The sequence below is a fragment of the Stegodyphus dumicola genome, chromosome 6 (genome assembly GCF_044657685.1).
Source record: "Stegodyphus dumicola isolate Sdum_Otavi_A_Nest chromosome 6, ASM4465768v1".
In the NCBI taxonomy this organism is placed as follows: domain Eukaryota; kingdom Metazoa; phylum Arthropoda; class Arachnida; order Araneae; family Eresidae; genus Stegodyphus; species Stegodyphus dumicola.
The window spans coordinates 36,928,601-36,955,989 of NC_140773.1; the positions used below are offsets into that span (position 1 = coordinate 36,928,601).

At 32.5% G+C, this 27,389-nt stretch overlaps 1 long non-coding RNA gene across 1 annotated transcript; it reads right to left on the bottom strand.

Moving 5' to 3' along the window:
* LOC146996692 (uncharacterized) lies at positions 1 to 27,326 on the bottom strand. Its single transcript, XR_015041595.1, has 2 exons — positions 27,223 to 27,326; positions 1 to 2,636 (listed from the first exon to the last, which is right to left on the bottom strand). It is a non-coding gene; the product is annotated as an uncharacterized LOC146996692 (long non-coding RNA).
* Positions 27,327 to 27,389: the final 63 nt, after the last annotated feature.

A 27,389-nucleotide genomic window follows, 5' to 3' on the forward strand; every position in this document is an offset into this window, starting at 1 on the left:
TTTTCTTATTGAAATTTCTTGATGTCATGGCTGAATTCATTAAAATGTTTCTCTCTGTTTGTTTGTTTGTGTAGTGTATGCTTTAAATATTTTTATGATCTTTAATGTTTTTATAATTGCTTTTAATTGTCCTGTATGTATTTGTGTGTACATATATATACCCATAAAGATAATGTTTCCACTTCTAATCTAGTCTTGAATCTGACAGATTATTTTTTGCACCATATTGTGCAGAGCTTTTAGCATATGTTTGTAAATAGTATTATGTTTACTGTGTATTATCTAGGAAACTTGCAGATTTGAAATAGTTAGTTTTTGTTAATTACGACAAGAACATTTTTAATAAAATTGCTTTTAAAATACATGTATATGATTATAAATTTGAAATGGCAGGCATACTTTTGAAATTGCATTTTAAACTATGTTACTTCCTAATTGTAATGCTTGTACACACTTAGAAATATTAAAAGAAGCCCATGTTCAACCATTAAGAAAGTTTTTTTTTTCCCCTCCATGCTGTAATTTATGTGAAAATTTTAAAATAAAAACTTTGTCATTTGTAAACTATTACCTTTTGACCCCTTATTATTTTATTAAAAGTTAGTACTAGTAGTGTCCACTTAATTCTGTTCATGTGTTCATTCAGAAATTTATTCTCTAATTTGCACTTGAGATCATTTTATTTATAATTATTTGAATTTTCTTAGCATGGGTAATTATATAGCTAATATCTCGGTCAGGATCTCTTTCTGAATGATTTCTTTGGGAATCACTTATATTTAAGTTAAGCATGAGAAAAATAAGAAGACACACATACAATCAGCTTATTTTGAACTGAGGAGAAGGACTTCTGAATAGATTAGTAACACTTCATAATTATAATTTTTTTAAGTAAAGCAATTTATATCTTAAATAACATTGGCTGAAATATGCATGATATGTATGTGCCAGAGTTTTATTTAATTAATTCAAACTGCCAAAATAATTGGGAAAAAATAAAACCTCTATTTTTTATTATTTACATATTTGCAAGTTTCTTATGATTGTGTTTTGTAAATTTTCAATGTCTTTGTATATTAAATTACCTTTAAAAATCACAGTTCTGTATTAAAAATATACAAGCTTTGCTAAAATTGCTTACACCTCTTTCTACATATATATATGTACTGTATACATTTGCATGTACTGCTGAAATGTTGTAATAAATAATACGTACAACTTTTACTTTTTTGGTCTTTTTTTTTTTTTTTTTTTCCATTTTAGTCTTTCCATTTTATTGTGCTTTTGCCTGCATAAATATGACATGCCTGTAAGTTTTTTAATAATGTAGTCCAATGGCAGCACATTTAAATTACGATAAGAACTTTGCATTTGTTTTTCATATTCACTCTTTTTAAAGAATTAATTTAGAAGAAACTCTCATTATTCCAGAGAAAAAAAAAAAAAAAAAAAAAAAAAAAAAAAACAGTTGCATGAAAAGTTTAAATGATTCTGTAAAATTTAAATTTAAATTTTTTTTTTTTTTTTTTTTTTAACCCCTTAAAGCATTTGCCCGTGTCTCACACGGGCGAAAGTTTCCGGAAAATTTGCACATGCCCGTGTCTCACACGGGCGCCCTTGTATCTCGCGTTATTTTATTTCTAATGCTTGTCTGAGATCCGTTCCAGTAAAAATAAATAGGCTAGATTATAATTAAACTTATTTGACATAGATGGCACCACTATTCAGCATTTTTCTTGTGTAAACCACGTGGCGCATTTTGATGATTAGCTATAAGTTTGCTAGGAATCCTTTGCCATAAAGTAGTCGTTTGGTGTGGAAAAGGTAATATATCCATTTTTATTACGTAAATATAATAAAAGTAAGCAGTTAACTGCAAATTATATTACTAAGTGTTTTTGTAATTTAAAAAAGTTATCTGATAATGAGCGACTCTGACGATGACAATTTTGAATATGCCAATTTATCAGACAGTTTCAGCGATGAGAGTGATGATTTCTTGAGTGATGGAAGTGAATCGGAAGATAATGACAACGGGATTTTGGATATAGCAAGGAATTGGTATCAAATTAGTATAAATCAACCAAACGTTGCACCACCAAGATTTCGATTTAAAGCTAACCCTGGCATGATTATGCAAGAAAAAAAATAGGTGATTTTTTGACCGAAAATTAGAAATTAATGTGTGCCTTAAGGGGTTAGAAATTTTTTTTTTCCTTTTAATGCTTTTGTAGGCCAATATGTTCATCTGCCTACTTGCTTCCATGGATGTTTGAAATTAAGTAGTACACTGTGAGGACTGCTCAAAGTGCAGCAGGATTTTGCTATTATAGAGAAAATGATGGAATTTTTCAACAGCAGCAGTTAATAATTATAACAACTTGTAATCTCTTTCTGATCACACAGTAATTCAGGTTTTTACTGAAATAGATGCATTCTTGATTGTATACCTATTGCCAAACAATTGCACCAGTTCCTACATTCCTACATCCATAGCACAATAAAGTGTTACTTAGATAAGAATAAGCAATAGTAGCATGGATATCAATGCATCTTTTTATGCTTTCTTTCATTCTTTGCACTCGTAGTTGATGAGAACTTATTTCACTTCCATTAATTAATGTAGGGGACTGCAACTAGAAAAAAAGTTTTAAATCAGGATTAAGTGCATAGATAAGAAAATCTAAATTTAATATGTGGAATGTTACACCAATAAAAAAAGTTTTGATTTCCTCAAAAACTATTTTCACATTTTCTGCGGGTATGATATAGTCAATGCAACTAACTTCCAAATGGAAATTTGTATACTGTAGGCTCAGCTATAAACTGGCCAAGTTTCTGTAGCATTTTCCTTATATTTTCCAGATAATCCTTAACAATTTATATATATATATGTAATAAATTCTGTAAATATCTTGATTAGAAGATGGCTGCATAGATACATAAGATGACATTCACAACAAACATGATTGAAGACAAGAAGACATAATTAATTGACACATATTCTTATTCGCACATCATTATGGGTGTGATATGCACCCACAATTTTATATCACTTATCACATCTTTAGGCAATGGACGAGACAGCAAGACGAGTGGCACATGCTGGCAGAGCAAGAGAAAAGAGGGAAAGTAAGTGTGCATTCAGCAAGCATGAGATATATAGTCAAAAGTTTCCTTAGTCTGATTAGAGAAAAAATATCTGCATTGCTACATTATATAAAATAGAATAATGCAGATTAATTTTGAAATGACACACTTTAGATTCACATATTGCAAACAGTTAATGGTTTAAGATTGGAAGGGGAAGTAGCCAGATTAAAAATATTTTATATCTTAACATACATATTTATTTTGTTGTTGAGCTACATGAGATAGACTTCATCTGGTAGTTTTCTCAGAACTGTATTTCATAGTTGAATGTCTCTGGAGTGGTGCGTGATTTAATAGTATGCGAAAATTCCATCAGTGTGAGTAAACGAACAAGGTTAGGTTCCTTTTAACATTTACATCACCTACTTAAGCAAGTGGGTGGAACAAAGACACAAAGGGAGTAGGAAAAATTGCTTCTGAACAAACTAGGAGTCAGTGACGTGATTCAAGGACAAACCTCTTTGCGCAGTAACCTTCGGTTAAGTGATGTCCTTATTCTCAATTTCCTTCCGAAGCTTCCAGACTTTCTCTTGTTTAAAGTAAGTTGATGGGGATGCTTAATAGGCGAATTAATGTAAAAAGTGTAAAGAGATGATAATCAGAAGGATTCCTTAAGAGTTTTTCCATTTTAATAAATTTGTGTTTCATATTGGCATCCAAATACAGTGATTACTTAGACTGCAGCAATGACTCCGTGAGAACTTTGAGGTCGTGTATGTTTTGATCATGCGTAGTGTCTGGAAAACCTAACTCGTTCTGTTTGTTTCCCTTCTTTTTTCTTTAAAAAGGCACATAATTTGCTGGAATGATGTTTTAAACTCTGCAGCATCTTATTTTATACTAATCAATTATTTTTATTTTAAGAAGTTTTCCGTTCTGATTTCAGTTTTCTGCCAGAATGCAAATTTCAATGAAGTATATGCAAAATCCAATGAGTTCGGAAATAGTATTTAAGTAGCAGAATTGAAAAGTTCGTTATGAGTAGAGTGGGTTATGCCGAGGAAGATTTTATATGGCGAGTGAGATTTATGCCGCGTGTTTGCAAGTAGGCTGTGCATCTGAATATTTGTGCTAGTCACACATTAGATTGTACTGGGCATTGCTGTGTGCAGCTGATAAATCTGATTTAGATAAAAGTAGGAGGTAGTCGTGTATCTGAAATTTGCTTCATTCTGATTGTACATGCTACTTTGTGTTTAAGTTACTTAGCCACACGTGGTGGTTAGTTTAGTTTGTGAGCACCGTGTGTGTGCATGTTCTATTCAGTATAGTTAAAATAAAAAGGTTGCTATAACCTTCATTGGCAGTCATCTGTTTTTCATGACAGCAAGAATTCGCTATCTCGTCTTCAGTAGGGTTTATGAGACTCTGTTATTCATTGATAATCAAAGCATGTTTCTCAGATGAATCACTCATAATTAAAAAAATTCTAAGCACTACTAACTTAACGTTCTAATAACTAAATATCGCTATTAGGAATTTCTAAGCAAAGCAGATAAAAAGGTGCCATTCAAACTTAAAACATCTTAATATTTATACTTCAAAGAGTCCAAAATATTGAAATTATTTTATTATAATTGTTTCTTATTTTTAAGCAATAATTCGTTTCTTATTGTTTAAGCAATAATATGTGCATCAATTAATTATATCAGTTTATGCTATTGGTTGAAATTTGGGAAAATAAGTTAGAAATGCACACTTAAGCTGTTCCTGTTATTAAATGAGGAATTTTTGCTTAAATTAAGTCTTTTAATTCAGTCAAAAATTGTTCGTGATCACGGAAAATGCAGTATTTAGGAGAGAAATTAAGAATAATTCTATTTTTTTTTTTTCCAAAGCACATAGCAAAGTGCAGTGATAGCTAACAGTTTTTCAAATTGTTATTGTTGACAGCAAAATCAGAAAATGGTATCCGTTAATTTTCCCTTTGCTTTGCTTTTAATGATATATTTTGTCCAAAGATGAATAGTAAAAAACTTGTAAGCTATTCTTACAAATTTTTACTTAGATAATTTTAGTGGAATTATAAATAAAATTGTATTTCTTTTGTATAATGTAACATGAAAAATCTAAAGCGACGATCTATGCCATAAAAGTGAGAATACAGGGACAAGCCCATTTGACATTGAGTAAATGGGTATCTCAATAATTTGGCGAGATATCGCCGAACTGGCAACGTTTTTGGTGACTTATTTTTGTCGCCAAAAGTTGCCAAACTTTGCGACATTTTAGTCCGCTTCCTCTATCACCGTAATAGGTATTGTAACTGAATTTAAATGTAATTAATCACTATGTTACTGTGAAAAACCGAAATTTGGAGAATGTCAACATTCACATAGTCACTTGGTGCATGCCCAAAATATTTGCCAAATATCCTTATTTCTGACTTACACCAGCAAATGTCGACATTCCCCCATGCACTAATAGTGAATGTTGACTACTTCAGAGATTTTAATTTTGTTTTCTATATTTCAGGTGCCATAAAACTTCAAGGGTGACGTAACATTTTCGCCTGTCTTGTTGAGAGGAGTAACCAATCCCTGTTGAGAAGAGTTGTTCGTAACTCTATAGAGGCGTTTTCACTGCGTGACATGTAGCTTTTGATTCTAACGCGAGAAGGGCTACTCGATATCACTTCTTAATAATCATAGCAGTCGTGCTTGGATAAATGTTAAGCATTTAGTTTTAAATTTAGTCGATAAAGAACATTTTTTATACCGTTTTTGTCAAAATATGAAAAAGCTTAAGTAGCAGCACATGTAAATAAACTTTTGAACTTAAACAATACATTCTAAATGAGAAAAGAAAATAATACAAAAAATTTTAATTGTGTGATTGAAATCTTATTTATTGGAACAACATAAACTTTTATGACATTTTGAATTGCACAAGAGTCCCTTGCTTTTACATCTGCATTTAGTTGTGGAACACTTCCTTTTGCAGTGACAGCGTGTATGGCCTTGCCCTCTACTTCTCAAATTAGCTGCAGCTGCTTTTCTCAGCGATATTACTTGAGAAGGAATCTCATGTACGGAAATTAACTTTCTTTACAAATTACGAACTGATTACGGGTATAAAGCTGCTTGAAGGTGTCATTTTTATTTGCTCGTTTATAAAAGCCGGAGTCTTATTCCAACAACAACTGCCGACACATTCTGGCCATCTGTACGACCACCGTCGACATCAAGGACTTGTATTCGTACAGTATTACCAGTTTGAGCAGGAGAAAATTTTTTTTGAGGTTCGTAACATTTTCGTTGCTTGCAGTAAAAGGTTCTCTTTCACAGCCGATCTTTTTGTAGAAATTAGCTCGTGTTGTTCAGTCCAGGCCTGATACGAAGACGTGGTAGGTTGCAGGTCCTTCTCAATATTTTTCTTTGGAATATGGTTTTCGGTATGGCCAATTGTTCAGATTTTCTTCAAAAGTAGCAGTTTCTTCAAGCTGCTCTTCGGTTTCAAAAATATTAGCAATTTCTTAAGAGTTGTTCTTCGGTTTCAATATTTGCGATTTGTTCGCCAGGCAGAAAAGACGATGCTATGCCTCTTCTTGGTTTAATGCCAAACATAGCTTCATATGGTGTAATCAATCCCGGTGAGGAGAGATGTGTTTGAAAAATAAAAGCAGTTGTCTTTTCGTTTACTCGCAATTAATGCATAACTTTTCAAGGAAAAATTTACGATTCACTGCAGTATCCATTCAACATAAATTAGGGTATCGGATAAAAAAAAAAAAAAAAAAAAATTAAGAAAACGTTGCATGTACCATCAAACTTATCATAAGACAGTGTTCCAGAGTATACTGTGAACATCTGGGCGAGAATTTCAGTGGAAAATTACAAACTTTGAAGTATTTCTTTTGATAAAATAATTATTAACCTATCATCGGTCCTGTGTGCATTCAATCTGTTACTAAACCGTAAGCACGCAAAAATATTAATGTAAACAATATGGAAATATGATAGATAATATTTCAAAGTAGCTATTAACTTTAAAGTCATGCATAACTGTTTGAGTTGATTACAGCTGGATACTTCAAATTAAATACAAGTGCCAGAAACTTCTTTTTCGTCCGAAAAATAATCTTTTTTCTTTCATTCAAGTTTCGTGACGTGGCAGTTTCGTAAATCGCGAAGAAACAAATGTGCTTTTTCAGCGTTCTGTTTCTAGCGTTTATATCCACAAAGTGTCTTTTCGTAATAAATCGATGATGCTCTACAACTTTATAATTCACCTTTTCTTCCTATTTCGTATAGTTTTCGAGATGGGGACCATAACTTCGCCGTTTTCCACAAAGTGGCGCTATAAGCTATTTCATCTAGTAGCGCATAGCCATTTTACGATACCTAGACACCAGTTTTATGATTATTAGCTGCAGCCGTTCGGCAGTTAAACGGGTGGTACCGAACTTTAGAGGGCACCCTGTATATACTTTAATCATAAAAATGATCCCAAATTAAAAATTACCTAACATAAACAAAAATAAACATAAAAACTACAAAATAAGGTTCTTAACGCATAAAAAAATAAAAAATACGTAACTATATAGATGCACACATATAAAATAAACAACTGCAAATAAATATGAATATTTGCAACATGGCTATAGTATTATTCTATTTTTAAAACTATTATTTGAATCTCGTAAATACTGTAAAGAAATGATAGTTAAAATGCTTTTTCGAGCCTTATATTTCGCCTTAAAGAAAAATTTGCTTTGTCTGTTATTGTTCCTAATTTATTATACTAAAAATTCAACCTTTGCCGTTTCTTAATCATCCGAGCAGTAACAAAACAAAATATCGACCTTCGTAAGCTTTTCTTTTCATTTTTTTTTTTTCCAAGTTTCCTCTGTATTACAAGGTTTCAAACCCTTGAAACTAATTTTAGATCGTCTATCGTTAATAAGCAGCAGTAGAAAAAACTGCTAGTGCCGTCAGTGCTGCGCTATATATAGCTGCTCTTCATATTTTAGCACGCGTGAGTAACTGACATTGATTTTCCTTCCTCAGGCGGATGTAAAACTACTTGAAAACATTCATAAAATGGGAAACATTACAAAAACACTATAAAATACTTAGTGTGAAGGATAACAAATACAAATATAGGAAGTATAAAGATAAATAATGAGAAACTTTCGCGTCTTATTTTATGTGAATTTTGGAATAAATTATAGAGAGAAGATTGTTAATTAAGTGCCAAAGATGAGAATCTCTTGGATATTTTAAGTTTCACAAATACGATTTATGTCCCTCGTGGATATGGCGACTCCTTTTTTCTTCCTCTTAACAGTTGTCAAAACATGTAAGTAGAATTTTATATTTCATTTACGTGGTGAAATTCTCTGTAAAACAACTTACAGCCCACAGGAGTAAGCTAAAATGAACGTAAAATTAGGCAAATAGAGACCTTAGTCTAGAGTAGATTTTGAACTTAAGTTTGATTTAAAATAATCGCCTAAAGTTGCTTTTTTTACCATAAGTTTATATTTAGAATAGAGTATTTCTTTTCCAGTTTAAAAATAAATGTTGAAATTAGTAGGACAGAGAATGCCCTTTTAACATAGTAATGTTTTTGTTTCCTTTGAAACGTGAAGTTTTCATGAGCATTTTTATCTACAAACCTTTTTTTCTTTTAACTTTTACAATTCATAATTAAGCTTATGCGTACAGTTTACAATTCGTATTTAAGCACATACATACATACAGCGATCACTGCATAAATCAGGTTGTAGTTTCATTCAAGTAATGTAAGTTTGCAAGCGCGCATATTTAAGTACTTCAGTTTGCAATTGAGTTGATTTAAGCCCGTAATTGGAAAGAATCACCGTATAATGCCCATTTTAATCTCATTCATGCAACATCAATTCGCAGAGCTACATATTTAAACAGATGTTAATAAAGGTAATATATTTTAGCCTAGTTCAGAAGTCAAACAACAAAAATCAGCGTTATATTTTCAAAATTTTCACAGGACTAGTTTCGATGGTTTTACCGAACCACCATCCTCAGCTGCAACGGTTTTGCAGCTGAGGATGGTGGTTCGGTAAAACCATCGAAACTATTCTTGTGAAAATTTTGAAAATATAACGCTGATTTTTGTTGTTTGACTTCTGAATTAGTATTTATTCGGCGTGTTATTGTATCTTAATATTTTAGCCTAATTTTTGTAATGCCAAGTCCCAGCAGTGTCTGATAGGTTAAAACAGATGAATACTAAAAGTTCGACCCGCATTCGATCCTAAGAGAACAATTATAGTTGTATGGTTGGGTTTTGTGGTCCCCCCGCATGCGTAACGTAACGTAATTCGAACAAGGTTTCCATCAAGTGTTCAACGAAGGTATTGGCCCGATTATGCAGACGGCTCTTGTGTGTCTTGCCATTATTTAATAACCTGACCTGATCATGAAATATCAATTTGCAGTACATATTTAAGCACAGTTTAAAACGTATAACTATAAACTGCATGCACAAGACATTTGACGCATTTTTAAAAGCATGTTTATGGACTTAAGAACAGATTGATTTAGACTTTTATGCATTTGATAGTTAAACATGTATAAGTCTTCTATATAGTATATATGTATGTATCGATATATTTTTCAAGATTGTTGAATTGTTTCATGACAATTTAATCTTCTTAATATTAACTATCTGAGTTAATTAAACTAATAAATGAGTAAAAAATGTACATGTAGCTGACCTTTGAATAACAAGAGGTCTAGAAGCGTTGAACATCGTACGGTATAAAATATGCATCTATAGTTTGTCTGCCTCAAAATTTAAATACTAATGCGAATTCTTCATCGGAATTTCTATTAATTACACAAGCAGTTGCTTAACACATGCTTTATATATATATATATCTATATATAAAATGAATATTTGTTTGTCTTTTATAGAAATGTACAGTTTAATTCCGATCTTTATGAAATTTGCCACACTCGAACTTCAAAATAAGAGAAAGATCACTGTCTGCAAAAGATTTCTCAAAAACCAGCCCGCACTCTTTATATACATCTATTTTACGCTAATTTAATGCTCTTTAATTAAATATTCAGCGATGTAAAAGCTTTGCTTTGCCACTCTGAAAAGCGTAAGATATATATGTATAAAACTTAAATAGAAAACTCGACGATATAAAAAAATTATGTTGCCATTCGGGAAAACGCAATTATATTAATTATCTTCGAATTTAATAAACAAACTCGGCCATTTAAAGAAAATGTGTTGCCACTGTCCAAATAAAAATATTTTAAAGTGTGTTATCGTTCAGAAAAGCGTAAAATATTTAATTTTTTACGCATTTTATTTGCTTTTTGAAAGTGTATTTACTATAGTCGTCACAAAACACTACTCTCGCTGTGAAATCAATTATGCCACCAAAATGAAAATCGATTATTTAAACAGAATTAAAACGCGAACACATTGTTTCCTTTAAGTAGCATTGCAACCCCGTATACCCGATAACAGCTAGTACGTCATAAGATTCAGATGTTCTATTTTTATAATAAAGTAAGTTAGAAAAAAGAAAATATTCCTGAAGAATTAGTAAGGATATCAAAATACATTTAAAATACTGTATTTTATTTACCAATAAAAGTTACCTGTTTACACATGCAATGAACCTGTTTATACCTTATATGATAAAAATACTACAGATGATATATTTAACACTAGACACAAAGAATGAAGTATTTTTTATTACATCTATGGATGTATTATAAATAAAAAAAAATCTATTTTTTATATCACGCATTTACAATATACCCATTATTTTCTTATTTTTTTTTTTATATTTCTCGATCACGTGATTTGGATGTCAATTTTCCAATTTGTCGCAAATGTCCAAATTCATTTCCAGTTATCTAATTGCAAATTCATTTCCATATATATGGAATCACTTGACTGAACACACTTTGTTTTAGACTCCATTGCATTTCTCAATTTTTTTTAAGCTCAAATAGGAAATCTTATCCTGAATTTATAGCTTTGATTTAAAACATGAGATTTTAATGGAAATATATTGAACATTTTTTTATAAAAAAAAATGGAAAGACAAAAAAATTAGAAAGCATAAGGCGATTATTTGGTGAATAAGAAAGATGTATTAAAAACTTTAAATGTTCACAAAACATACATAATTCAGTAGAACGGTTTAAATAGGAAGCTAAAGAATTAACAATAAAATAAAATGGATGCTGTAAAAGTGTTTAAGCTATAGATAATTTATTTCTAGTACATATTTAAAATTAAGGAGAAAAAAATAGCGAAATAGAAAGAATAAGAAAATAAGAAATTAGAAACTAAAATTGAGGAAATTCAAATATTGACAACTGGAACATATTTGCATGCAGTTATTAATAAAATATCAGAAAGTTTTCATTTTTTGGTGTAGAAATTTAGCGCATATCTTCCAAAGTTACTTTGAGAAGCATGCGGCTGTAACTATTAACATTCTAAAGAGAGAATGTCGTTTCCTTTTTTTTCCTATTTTGATCATAATGGATGTGAAATTATTTTTAATTGAGTTATTATTGGACTCCTCATATTACTCTTCTAACTGCGTTTGTAGAGAGTTTCTCTAGAATTGATTTTCCTAAAAATGGCTTTCCAGGGGGCAAAAAAAATTCTAGAGACACTAGATAAGTTTAAGATTAAGTCTGGCGGTCTAGATAAGTTTAAGACAAGTCTGGCGGCTATCGCAGGTCCAAACAGCCAGAATCGTTTGGTATACCGAATTTAGAAACAGCTTCTGGCAATACCTATCTCGCAAAGACTCACTTTAAAATGGGTTCCCTCTCATACAGGGATTCAAGGCAATGAAGCCGCTGACTTACTGGCCAAGCAGACAGCCATCTGCACGGATATATTAGAACGACCAACTAAACTTCCTTGGTCTCACATTAAACGAACAACTTTGACAAGTCTGCTACAGAACTGGCAAAGTAGATGGACAGAGGCAGAGGTAGGACGAAGGGCATATTGCTTACTGCCAAAAGTTAACATGCAAATAAAGACCCACTGTGCCAGCCTAACACAGTTCTTGACAGTCATGGACTATTCCCAGTATACTCCTTTCTGCGAATGCGGAGAGTAAGGCGACACGGACGATTATTACTTTCATTGTGCTTTTACAAGAACCTCGCACTTGAAGAAACCAACGACCTATGTCTGGGCAATGTGGACTTTTAACACACTCAAAAACAGAGTAGCCCTAGGTAAAATAGAGAAAATCTCGAGACACTGCGTAAGTAGAAACAACCGTGAATAATATTATGTTTTAAATGTTCAAAATTTAAAGCAGATAACCAGAATAACACTTTTTGCCTGCAGTTATCAAATTATAGAAACTGTTTATTAGTATGTAATATTCAACTTTGTTAATTTGGAGTTTTTCCCGCCGTGATGGTATATTAATTCCGTTTGGTTCATGTCTGTGGTCGGAAGCCATCATAGGGGTGAACTCACTCACTCATCTTATAAAGTACATTCCCTAAAATCATTTTTCTTTCCTGATATACTATTAGTACACCTTTCTCACAAAAGATTGGTTTTAAAGCTAGTTGTTTGAGTAATACCAGATACAACTCAACTCTGTTAAAGTTTTATGCTTTAAATAAAGCTCTATCGTTGTTTGTAAGAATAACTGCTTCTAAATTTTGTAAATAACTGCAATTAAAGTGTTTTGTTCATATTAAATCCATAGTTATTTTCGAATCCTTGAAAACTAGTCATTCATGGCGGCTCTGTACTTAAAAATCTGGTTTAATTCAAAAACACAGTGCAGCAAATTAATAATATAACATAATACACTAACTGTATACTACATTGCATTAATATGTTTGTTTATTAGTAAATGTACACTTCTAATAGCATGCTAAACACGTACATTTAACGTATCACTGCATTAAATTCCTATTCACTAACTGCTCGTACTAAATTTTATTTAATGCTAAAATTTAGTTAACTTTAAACCTTAACTTAAAAAAGTGTTTAAAAGTATATTAAATTGTTTTCGAGGTACAGACATTTATTTGAAGCGCCATTCTTTTCTTTTTAAAAAGAAAAGATATTGGTATTAAATTTCCATTGATAAATTTAGTAAAATTTTTATTTCGAGAGCAGAGTTTGGCAATGGTTATAAAACAATGAATAAGAAAGTCTGAAAATTTTGAAGCAACAGGAAGACGATTAAGACACAATAACAAGCCGAATAAATACTAATTCAGAAGTCACCATCCTCAGCTGCAAAACCGGTTTTGCGGTTTTGCAGCTGAGGATGGTGGTTCGGTTAAACCATCGAAACTAGTCATGTGAAAATTTTGTAAATATAACGCTGATTTTTGTTGTTTGACTTCTGAATTAGGAAGACGATTGGTTAATTTCAATAAATACATTTGGTTGATTCCAATGAAAACAATCTCACTGCATTTCGATAGAGAAGGTCCATCAAGTACAGTGAGCTCTTTTCATTGAAATTAAAGGCAAGTGTGCTAATTAAATTTGAATTTTAAATACCAAAGCTGAAGAGGGATTGATTTTGTTAAGATAAAGCATTACTTAAGAGTTCAACGAAATAGTAAAAAAATATTTTCCTTTAATGTTAAACTCGTTTTGAAAAACATGATTCAGAATAGCTTTGTGTGAACAAAAATATAAATTTATCACTTGACCAACACTAAAAGTGCGTATTAATCGGTCAGAAAAAGTCAATGCGGACGAAGACCTTACCTACGACGAGAGATTTTAGGCTCCTTCAAAAATATTTTTTTCCTCCAGCTGTGTTACTAAATATAACTACCATGGGGAAAGAAGTTAAGCTTCTTTGTTTTTCAACAAAATGCTTACAACTTATGTAATCCACCATGGAACAATTGTGCGCACTCGGCATTTGCGTCGTGGGCTCTCTGATAAACATTAACAGCATGTTTATCACATTTTTCTTATAATGTAGTCAAAGGTTAAAATTACGCAACCGGCCAAAATAAGAGAACAGTTCTATGAGAAAGAAAAACATTAATGAATATGTTTCGAAATTCTATATTAATGATTTCTGTTTTCTGTTATGCGTTAATTATGCAACTGGTCAAACTAATAGACCTATGCTATGGATGGCACTTACATGATATTTCGAGCTAGTTTAATAATAATATTTCTTTATTGATAAAATACTTAAGGTCGTAGTATAATAGTAAAAAGCATCGTATTTCATCAGGAAAGATTGTAAATGTAAGACTTTTAAATGCATTTATGAGATCATCAACGCAACTGTAAAAACAAAGTTCTACAGCAAGTATTTGCAGTTCATTGAATCGAATAAAGCTCCTTAGGAAAGATGGGATAACTTATATCATTTATAACGAGACTTACAATGACCAGTAAATAAAGACCTTTCTTTGTCAAAGTCCTTAAAGGAAAGGTCAAAATCAAGACCACTGGTATGGTTTTTGGAGCCAGCTTCTGAATTCAAGACTGGCACCATTCGCATGTTATTAATTTCTTTAAACATTTTTTTGGGAGAGCTGAGGATCAAGCAATAAGATAATACCTGAGAAACAGATATATTACTTCAATTTTTACGGGACTTCACTTAAACTTCTAATTTGGCATGAGAGTAATTTTTCATTTGCTAAGCATACAAGATTTGCAGACCTTTCTTGCGATGTGGTCCTATGTATACGCTAATTTTCGTTATTGAATTAAAAATTTCTCATTTTCTGATTGCCACATTAACAGATAAAATTACAAACATTTTATACAAAATCTGTAAGTTAGAAAATATTAAGGTTTTAGATAAACGAAGAGGGTTTTCACTTTGATTTATACTTTCTACAAATATATTTTAAACCTCATATCTTGTCGTAGACTTCAGCACCAGGTATGTCACTTTTGTTGCCATCTTTCAAAATACTTCAAAAATTGCAACAAGGTTTTCCTAAATCTTCACTTTAAATTTCTGGAAGGATACAAATATTATCAAAAAATATCACAGTCCAATTCTTATTGTTCAAAACTTTAATTTATATGCGTGCAGTTTTTAAGTAATACAATCTGTTCTCTACTTTAATGAAATGTTTTTAGCTCCCGATGAATTATAAAACACGTTTATACTAGCGCTTTATTTAAGAGGTGTTTATTGGGGATATTTATTGTGATAAGAATATGGTATCAAAGAGTCAAAAATAGGTTTAAAATTTTCTGTTTTAACGCAAAAATTCTGTTTTTCATGTTGCGGTATTACAATTCATAATTTCATGTACTGCATAAAGGTTTTTCTAAATGATTCGTGAAAATCAATTTCATCAGATTTGACTTTTTCCCGTGCGGTATGCAATGGTTGTTTTTCTTGTTATTGTAACTGGATTTCTTGTAGACTGGATGTAGATTTGCCAAAAATCTCGATGAAGGAAAGAATGCTAGCGTGTTTTAACTTTTGATTCTCATATATTATTAAAGCATAAGCAACACACGTAAGAAAAAAAAAAAAAAAAAAAAAAAAAAAAAAAAAAAAAACCTATGATTTTGCATTTCAGGGCGATATTTAAAGTTAGTTTTCTCTCCTTCCGATTTAGCTTGTTATTATATCCTTAGTTCCTTACATTTTGAGAAATAATATAGCATTTTCCGCCTAATAATTGAGTTTTGAATTAATAATAATTGATTTTTCATCATTTCAAAAGCAGAACTAGCATCTAAGTGACTCTTAAAATGAAAATATGACAAAACATGCTCATGTAACGTTTATTGTCCTGAAAAATCAAAATATTCATCAAAATGTTATAAAATGTATTGCCACAAAATATTTGGCATTGACAAGCTACTTTTATGAAACTCATGAGTTATTTTTAAATAAAGAAACGTATTTTATTGAAGACCATATAAAAAGAGTTATTAGGTTATATATACTATAAATAATTTTTTATGTTATAAGCATTACGAAAAGAGCCAAAATTAAGGCTAAATTTGAAACAAAACACACTAACTGTACAGGTTGGCGCGCTAGAATGGAAGATTTTCAAAATACCTTAATACAGATTAATATTAAATATATTCTCACGTAATTCTGGATATAAGAAGATATAAGCATGCCATTTACATAAAAATATAAATGACTCACTTTTTGAAAATTACGTCCTTTAAATGGCGTCCCTATTTGAGGTAACATTCCTACCACCAAACCTCTTGAAAGGAGATTATTTCAAATGTTTCCATTCCGTATAGATACTATATACTTACAAATATGCATGTCTTCTCTGAGATTCGTACCTGGGAACATTTGTACGTCAGCTAGCGTTACTGATTACTATACCGACCAGGGCGGTAACAGTACAGCTCTCATGGACTCGACACATAACCCGAGTTTCGTCTCTACACTATTCTAAAATATTCTTTCCATGAACGTTGGACTTCAAGGAAGTCATATACATTTTTCTCTTATCTTAAATTCCTCTCCTCGTCTTTCTTATCGATTTCAATCGGCTCTTTTCTACAGAAATGGCTCTTGTGATACAATTTCCACAACCTGGGGTGGTGCAACATAAAATAGAACAGTCCAAATTAAATCAAACGTTGAACTCAAGAACCAAACAATTAAATACCACTAACTCTACTGAAGTGTCAGAATTAAAGCGTTGGAAGCGAGGAAACGCAAAACCGAATAACTACAGCTATCAGAGCTGGCAGGAAACTAACAACATAGCTCGCCATGCGATGCGTTAAGCATGCGCTGTCTTAAAATACATAAACTTCAGTTTAAATACTGATTATTCATTTGCATTCTGGTGAAGAATACGCATAGGAAAAATTATAGCCAAGGCTGAAATTATAAGCAACTGGTTAATTAACATAAAATTTCCTATATAATAATGAACCGATATTCTTATATTAATTTGTAAACTACCTACATGTTATCGTCCATTATAAGGGTGACATATGTTTTTGAGAAAAATATGGTTTTAATGCAAATATATTTTACAATCCTAATGAATGATGTAATTAAACTGAATAAAAATTTTATTCTGACTTTTCAGTGGCTTAAAAACATGGTTTGCTTTATAATATACTAGCTAAAATAGAATTCTTTGAAAGCTAAAATACTGAAGAACCGTGTAGCGACTAATTTGTTCAGTTCTTGTGCGTCAGTAACAACTCCAGACAAGGGTTAAAATACCCTTTTACTATAACTCAAATTAAAATATTTTTGAGTTAAAATATTCTTTTATTCGAACTCAAGAAACAGTTGGCCCCTCCTGGGCGTACAAGAAGCCTCCACTTGGGCTTTAACTGAAAATAGAGAGTATAACTAATAGTAAATAAATTTAATTAGCCGAAGCTTCACAGAATCAGTCTCGCCTAGTTGGCCCTTAACTAAGAGTCACCAGCGTAAGGTACAGCCGTAGAATAGCAAGCTTTAACAAATAGCAACAACGTGGCTGAAAGACAGAACGCGCTAATACTGAAGTCCAGTTCCAGTTGCCGCTATCGCCGTATCTAGCTTGGTAAATATGCAATCTGTATATCGGCTATCGTAACATAGGTTTTTCAAGGAGCGATGCAAGTACAGAAATGCTTGAGTGGATCTACAGGACAGGATGAAAGTTGGCCCTGCTGAAGTAACTGACTCGTCAAATTAAATACTAGTTTCTACCTTATTTGCATAAAGTATAATACTGAAAATTAATTCTGATAGGGAAACGTAGGTAGGAAAATGAAAGCTCACTGGAAAGGCTTGTCTTAAAATAGAAATAACTATTAGAAAACTAAAGTAAAATTCTACAGAGTAATCTTTTGGCTAAGCCTTTCGTATACCTCGCAAGAGACTTAAATGCTAATTATTTAATTGAAATATTTAAAATACAATTGAAACTTGAATAATAAACAATTCAGTTTTTTAGTGAATTTCCCAGATTACTGTGTAAACAAAATCAAGTTCGGCAGTTCTAACAAAGTTGAAATCATAATTCTATATTGGGCTAAAAGTGTTTGTTCAGTTTTGAGATGGTGTTTACCTGACACTATGATCCAAACACTTAATACAAACCAATTATTCTTAACTAAAAAATAATAAAAAAGAGGTGTAATTTTTGTTATCCCGTAACAAATGCAATAACTTATCCGACAAAAACAAGCTGTGCATTTAAAGAGTTGCAAATAAGCTCCCAACACCTAGAAATGTGTTAAGAAACATCTGGCAGTTTAGCTAAAATATTTTATCTTTCTGTTGCCAAGACATGAGGCAAAAACTTTCAGGGTCGCTAAACAAACGGAAGCGGCTGGGCTCGGTGCTTGAAGCGTGGGAAGAAGCTTTTGAAGGAAATTTTTTATGACATCTTTGCTTCTACACTAGCACGTAAGAAAGAAAGGCAAAAAGTAGTTAATGAAATAACTACCATTACTTTCTTTAAATGCTTTCTCTTTATTATTTATTAAATTCAAAAGCAGCTATTTGGATAATCACTATCATTTTCTCGTTTTTAATACGTTAGAAATAAAAGTAATTCATACAAACCTGATCACATGTATGTAACTAACTTATTTGTAATCAGCTATAAAAGGAACAATCACGATAATGGTTGATAATTGTTATTATTTATTGATAACTTGTAGTCAGCAATAAAGGGAACAACCACGATAATAACCTCGCATTGATTGTTTGTTTCTTTGTTAGATGATTAAGGCAAATCTCTTAAGGACTACTCTCCTAAAGGAAGGAAAACCTTCGCTTTAATACTTTAGAAAGGAGATCGGTTCATATTCACATCATTCACAAGGAAAAACTATGAACACGCCTATGCAGTCAACTATTTGAAATGAATGAAAAACTCATATGAGAGTATTTAAAATTTTTACTGAAATATACTTTTTTTTAAATTAAAATAGGAATGCTATTTTACAAATGTTATTTTTCACATGATTTTGAACCTTAAAGATATTTACATAAAGTTGCTGTTTTGTACTTATGCAAAATTTAAGTTAAGTACTGTGAACTTTCCATGATAAACAATAACTGCATGTAACTGTTAAAATGAAAAAAAAAAAAAAAAAAAAAAAACTACAGAGCATCTGATATTTGAGATAAAGCTGACTAATGCTAATAAAGATAATATTTTCCTACAGTAATTAGGCTATTAATTCGACTAGACCTTCATTTAGTCCGAATCGGTCGTAAACGTTTTATATCATTTACCACTTTACCTATGTGAAATATTTTTGATGGACAAAAGGCATTTTTAAGCAGAAGATCCAAATGTAAATCATTTGAAGCAAATTTTCTATTGATGACTTACCGAATGAAGTTCTAATAAACTGGAATACAGCTTCACCATAGTCAACAACTATCTATTATTATAAAAATTTATATAAATTCCATAAGTAAAACCAGAAAAAGGGTGCATTTACACCTCCCAAAGAAAATATTACTCTCATTCTGATCAATGACTGACGATTAAAATTAATACAACACTTAGGTTGAAAACTGGAGAATTTGATCGATTCACCCAAAGTTATGCTGAAGACAGTTTTGTTTCTTCATGTAAATGATTGGTCTGGTTTATTTTATTACGACAAAGCATTAAAGGGCTATCTGCCTAAGAGAAGGACTGCCTGCGCGAAGGACATTTAAGGGAAACTGGTTCGTACGCACATACACATGGGAAAAACCACGAATTAATGTGAATGATATTGATATGTTCCATTAATTTATTTATAGCTGGAAAATGAGCGAATGATTTGAGCATTATTGCAAGATATACATTATGAGCACCATTAGTGATCTACAGGCTGATCACATAGACTTCATACAGATTTAAAAGCTGTGGAGCTGCAAGGAAGCTTTATCATTGTTTTTTTTTCATACTAGTGGAACAGTTGAGTAAATAACAATTGTTATATTATAAAAAATATCTCAAAATAAAAATAATGGGGTTAAAGAAAAAATTTAGCACATGATGCATACATTTTATACAAAACTGGGTCTCATTACAGTTTTTAAAGTTATGAATTCTAAGTTACATTACTGATATTAGCAGTTTACCGCAAAGAATTTGCACGGTTTTCCACATATGTAACGTAAATACAGTTTCCTTTATAAAGTTTTCCAAAAAGCTATACCTTTCCCGTTGTCTTTCAACAAAATGCGAGTTAGATAGTTTTTAAAGGAAAGAGCAAATATTATTTGGTTAGTTGGAATTAATAATAGGTATTCAATACTTTACTAACGACTGAACAGAGCTCTGCAGTTGCAGTGTTAGACATTTGGTGAGCTGGTGCCAATTCAGCAAGGGTAAAATTTATTGCTATTTAATAGCTAGTGAAGAATTAATACTGAATACGTCAGAGTTGGTTGTCAGAGATACTGATTAAATTAAGATTTATTCTGAGTTCGGAGATCGGAGATCATCACTTTGAAAAGAAGTTTTCAACTTGGTGTAGTCAATTTCATCTATCACTTGTCCCCTAGAGTTATCAGATGTAAAGTCTTAAAATCTGATCGATACGGAAGGGTCTGTACTAAGAAGTAAACAAACTTGGAAGAATACATGATTATTCTGCGTTAATTACAATTGCACAGGTGATTTGATAACATTTTAGCGAATAGCGCGGGCTAAGAAATTGTGATTTATGAATTTTGTAACTTCTATGAGTTGTAGAATAAAATTCTAAGTTTTCATATTATTCTTATTATTTACGTACATCACAGCACTGATGGTGATAGTTCGCCTGAGCGTGATAATGTTTAATGATTTCGCTAGGAGTTAGTTAAAGTAAACTTTATATATTCTTCTGAAATAAACAGTTTTTCCAATCATCTTTATTACACTGAATTTTATAGCATATTTATTGCTCTTACTTTTCTTACACTCATTTCCTCTAATACCACAAAAATTTCAAATAGTTTGTTAAACTTCAGAATATAACAGGAAACGTGAACTATTTTCTCTTACCAATTATTCGATGCCCAATAGGATGAGATCATATTTTTGGCAACTTGTTTCACTAATGAGAGAACAAGCAGTGCTTCACTACTTTAGCCGCTCAGTCAATAGTACACCCAATATGGAAGTAATTTCACTTCGGGGAAAGGGGCAAATAAACGCATGGTTACATTCCAAAAACAATTATTACCAAATGTACCTTGGGATATATATTTTGGGTAGTTCAACCCCCTGAGCAGCAAATGTGATCAAAACTTACCACTGCCTCCCATTAATTGGATTCTTTGTTAGATGATTAAGGCAGATCTCTTAAGGACTGCTTCCCTAAATGAAGGACCATTAATTGGATTCTTTGTTAGATGATTAAGGCAGATCTCTTAAGGACTGCTTCCCTAAATGAAGGAAAGCCTTCGTTTATTACTTTAGAAAGGAAACTGTTTCGTATTCACATTATGCATAAAGAAAACTATGAACACACCTATGCAGCCAAATATTTCCACCGAAGCCTAGCATTTTTTTAAATAATAAAATTTTTAATAAGCTGATATGAGATTTATTTACATCTCAAAATACTTTTAATAATATTACTATGCAGTCTCTTGAGTGGCCTTCCTCACTTTATTTCAGTTCTTCGCATAATTAATTAAACAGATTTTTTACTCTACATTAAACTTTTATGTACGTATTCCTGCGAAAAATGAATTTAGGCTTTATTCCAATTTGTACCATATGTTACAATTTACCGTACATCTTCCCCAACAACACGTATATATTAATTACCCTTCACACCACCATCTTCCTTTTACTTTACCAACTTCACGATTGCAACCTCACGTGTACGTTCAGTTACTAACTCAATCAATAAAACTCGAATTTCCGCTACTCTAATTTTGGGATAACCTTCTAATGTCCTGTCGATGACTCAAATAACTCTTCAACTTTCATTAATTCTATTCGGATTCAGCCTTGCAACAGCATAATGAGTTCTGCCTTTCTCATATTAAACAGCTTTAATTCACCTTTTACCGTCTGATATTTGTTATAAAATTCAGCCTGTAATTTTACCGGAGGAATTTAACGTTGCTTTCAGCACACTAAAATTATAAGTTTTCGCATCCGACTTTCCCTAATAAACTTTTACCAATACATTCTCCATCCCCGGGGGTCAACGTAGAGAACTATAGGAAGCTACTGGTTAGGATCTCTAACTAATCAGCTACAGGGGTACACAAATTATGAACCTAGTGGCTCTGGAGGCCCCGGAAAGGTCACTTATTGGCTGGCTCGCAGACTGGCACGTCCTAAAGCTGTTGGCTTTTAGTAGACCGGGGGCCGTCCAGGGTACGCTGGGTAATGTACCTCTGCAACGGGCAGCCCGTGTGACTGACAGATAGCAAATCGTAGCCAACGACCCGTGTCACAAAAGCGATGCATCCCTCTCTCCAAGGTGCGAAGGCAGAGGTTGAACCTATGTGCCTGGTTATGCGGGGTTAGGAGTCTCACAGTGCAGTTAAGTCTCGCGAAGTGAGAAATGCCCATATTTAGTTAGTTAATTACTAATACATTTATAACACTTCAGTGCTCGTCTGCCTAACAGCGATGCAGCTACCCTACTTTTTGCTGTTATATTACCAAATATAAGAAGTGATCCTCCAATATTTCTAAAAGATGCAGGTTCGAACTTATTCCATCAAAACTAACTGTTCGTTTCTGCGATGAATTCATGCAATAGAAAGATGCTATCATACGATGGTTTAATGGTTACATTCAGCATAAGCGAAACTTGTTCGTTCAAGAGGCCCAGTGGTAAAATCTCTGAACACTGGGAGTTCGAACTGGTATCAAGTTACGCCGAGTTGAGTGGGCTATCTAAACTTCAAATATGGAAATGTGATATCTAAATTTCATGATCAGCCTTAAATAATCAGTCTCTACACACGGAAGGCTAGTGAATCATGAAGCAAAGGGTTCGAAATATATCGCGATAATTCAAATATGATATTAAAAATGGGATCTATTTTGGGGATCATAATTAATGATGAGGTTCAAACAGGAATTCTAACCTTTAAAAGATAAGCCATTAGTACTGAATTGAACTTCAGGCTATTAAAAGGCTTTATTGCCAGATCAGTGTTCAAAGGTACATTTTATAAATTCAATTTAAATTCAAAGTAGTGAATATTTTTACACATAACGAGACTGAATTTTAGACATTAGTTTGATATAAATCAATTTCTCAAACCATTAATGATATTTGAACTTTAATAAAATTTCTCTCGTATGAGATTAAAATAGAATCACTAGGGATATGAGGATATAAGGAGTTACTGCAACGAATTCGCTAGATTCTGTTGCAGAAGAGGGAATACTTTATACGCAGAATGATATGCACTGACCAGCCAAAAGATTATGTCCATGCCCACATTTTTCAATGAAGTGAATGACGTGGACAGGACGTGATAAAGCGGGAATAATTATCTAACTGCTGCTGGAGAAGGTAAGGAATCAACTGTAACTCAAGGTTACCTCCCTTCTCCTTCGTCACCACTCCTCCGCTCTCAAGGATCTCCATCGCCATAGATATGCCAAAATCAAGTGCCGTTTTGTGGCAGTATTTTCAACTGAGCTGGTAACATCGCGCTTTGCACGATAATTCAATATTACTATTGGTAATGGTAAGGAATCATTCTTGGGCTTACTTTTGCGAGTTATGGGAAAGGCTGCTGATCTAAACGAATTTGATAGAGAGCAGATTGTAAAGGTACGAAGATTCGGAACGAATATCTCCGAAACTGCACGACTGGTAGGTTGTTCACGATCTGCCATAATTCGTATTTATGCAAAGAGGATAAATGGCGGTGAAACCAGCAGTAGATGACAACGTGTTGGATTTCTACGCGTCATCAAAGGAAAAGGATGTGGCAGACTGTCCTGCTTGTTACAGTAAAATCAGCAGTAGCCTGCTGCTCAGCTGACAATGCAATGCAGGTCCAAGTGGCAAGTGTTTCAGAACCTACAGGTCAACAAACACTTTTGTATATAGGACTGTGCGGCAGACGTCTCACTCATTTGCTTCTGTTGACCAAGCGTCATTGTCAGTTACGCCTAGAGTGGGTACGGAAACATCGAGACTGGGTCATGGATGAGTGGAAGACAATTGTATAGTCGGATGGAATCACAGTTTCTTTATCCTCACGTCGATGGTCGCGTTAGGCTACGCCGTCTTCCAGGCGAACAATTCCTCCCCACAGTATAGCAGGTCATATACAAAGCCGTGGTCATATACAGGTCATATACAGGTGGTGGAGGTATTATGCTTTGGGGGATGTTCTCATTTGCGGCTCTGGAAACCTTAAATAGCTCAGGAAATTGCGGTAGAACAGACCATGAAAGTTGCGGACTATCTGAATATAACTCGGGATCAGTTGCAACCTTACACGGCGACTGACGTCCAAACTGGAAATGGAATCTTCCATCAGGACACCGCCCCATGTCACAAGGCTCGAATTGCATCGGAGTGGTTCTAGGAGCATAAGGATAAATTCCAGTTAATGTTCGGGCCTCCTAACTCGTCGGATTTTAACCCGATAGAGCACATTTGGGATGTCATGGAGCAGCAGATAAGAGTTCAAACGCCACCATGTCGGAATATCTCGACTTTGCGTGACCGCTGCTTAGACATTTGGTACAACCTGTCTCCACACATTTAAAAATAACTTCTGGTATCATGTTAAGGCGAGTTGCAGCTGTTTTTTTCAAGCCAAAGGTCGCACAAAGCGTTAATGAGTAGATTTTCATAGTGTTTTGAATCTTCAGTGAACAGAAGCCTTTAAAGGGCAGATCAAGCAAAATGTTATACCAGAATTTACATCGAAAATATGGCGAAATAACTAGGCTTGAATATCAGTTTTTAATAATTAAATTTTTGCAATTAGAAGTCTAAAAATTGCAATTAGAAGAATGTGGTCCGATACTTTCATAACTCAAATAGTTAATGATCATGGTAATTTCGCACAATATTCACACTAAAATATACCTACCAGTGACCAAGTAGATAAGATATATCAAGTAGGTAATTTTTTGATAGTTCGAAGAAGGTTCGCATTCCAGCGAATAGGTTATCTGCATCAGTGGTTCTCAACTTTTTCGACGTTTTAGAAGATCACTTCCTTCTTTCTTTCCAGATCAGGAAAAATACTTATACATTTATTTAGATTTAGATAATATTTGCGTTTTATAAATTAAACAAGAAAAAGTATAGAATAATGCTGATAAATACCAAAACTTGAGTAAAATTAGTTTTTTTTTTTTTTTGTATTCATAAATTAAAACTAAATGTTTAACAGAGAAATAAAAGGTTGACTGCATTGTCCTCGCTGAAACTTAGTATAAACGTGGCTGAAAACACCTAGTATAGATATTTTCATCATTTTCTTTCATGAATAATTTCAATGGGAACAAACTAGTTTCCCTAAAACGTCTTTCAAGAAAACATCCTTCCTCTTAGAAAATAGTTCCTGTTTGCTTTTCTTTAATCATTAGTCTAGCCTAACCTTTAACATATAAAATGTATAGTTCAGTAGGAATAAACTAGTTTCCTTAAACAGTCCTTCAAGAAGGCATCCTTCCTATTAGAAAAATAGTTCCTGTTTGCTTTTTCTTTAAACATTAGTCTAGCCTAACCTTTAACATATAAAATGTATACCTCAATAGGCATAAACTAGTTTCCCTAAACAGTCCTTCAAGAAGGCATTCTTCCTATTAGAAAAATAGTTCTTGTTTGCTTTTCTTTAATCATTAGTCTAACCTAACCTTTAATATATAAAATGTTTACCTTGATAAGCATCACTTTCATGATCATCCTCTGTAACTTTCATATCAACATCTGCATTATGAAAGTTAGAGCACCTGGGATTTGTCCCTTTTCCGATTGCTTCAGAAAAGCGTATTTTAAGAATGTTTCAAAAGATAATTATAGGTATGTTTACAGATACAAAAACAGTAAGGTCTTAAATCAGGTTATGCAATTCATAGTAAAACTGCTAAATTTAACAATGGACATTTAATGAACATAAATGTATGTTAAAATACTACCTTTCTAGTAGCCATCGCTAAGTATTTTACAATTAGAAATTTTAAGCATAAGCAGGAATAAGGATTTTTATTACTAAAAAATAAAGACAGACTTTATTTCCCAATGATATGATTTACTGCAAACGTACTGTATAATTAATAACTTACTGCATAATTACATCATATATTATTATGATAATACAAATTGTTATAATTTTAAGAATATTATTTTTAAACTAAGGGATAGAAGTTACTCTGAATGTTTACTTATAAATCCTATTTAGTGTCGATTGTGGATACATTTAGTATTATCTAACAATCACACTGTGTCCAGTGCTACATTTAGCATAATTTAACAAGATAAAGACAAACTAGCATAATTTAACAAGATAAAGACAAAACCTTACTACAGAAATGCATTATTATTTTGCATATTTATTGCTTTAATAATTTCTGTATTTTCATATTTAAAATTATTGTATTGATTATATTGCATGCCTATAACTAAAATACGATCAATATGCTCAAAATAGTCTGAATTAAGTTTTTGAGCGCTAATCAACCAAAGAATATGTTATCGAAATACAGTGCAAAACTTTTAGCCTCTGCTAAATTGTTGTAGCTTCTCAAGCAGGAGAGGTCTTATGAATTAGTTCATTAGCTCCTACTAGAAATACATACGCAGAAGTGAGTTTTCTTAAAGAAGGCTTCCATGCTAAGGCAATTAACTTATTTTTCAAGTGGTTTGTTTTTATAACTAACCACAGGTTAACTTGGGATAACAATCCTGCTATGTATATATATCTTATGTTGCACTAACAGTTTGCAATTACATGCATTTTCTTCGGAATACCGCTGCCTTTATTTCCCAAAATTGATTTCTGAAATTAAATTTGACTATGAAGTTTCGTGAAGAAACATATCATAACTACAAATCTTGTATCGAATGCAAAATCAAAAATAGCAGTAACGAGAACCTTTGAAATTATCATTTCAAGCAGTTACTTCGAAAAAACATGATCCCCAGGAAACGGGGGACTGACCTCAAACCAGAGTCACTTACCGTTAGGGTTTAATTCACTGCAAGTAGAAGAAGCCATTGCCAAACCGTTGTATGAGAACGAGTGCGTCACAGACCTGATGGTCTTTTGCCAGCAAGAAGAAAAGCAACAAAACGTTTTTCCCGCAATATCACGTGTGTTTAAAAATCAGCTGAAGACGCCACAAGAT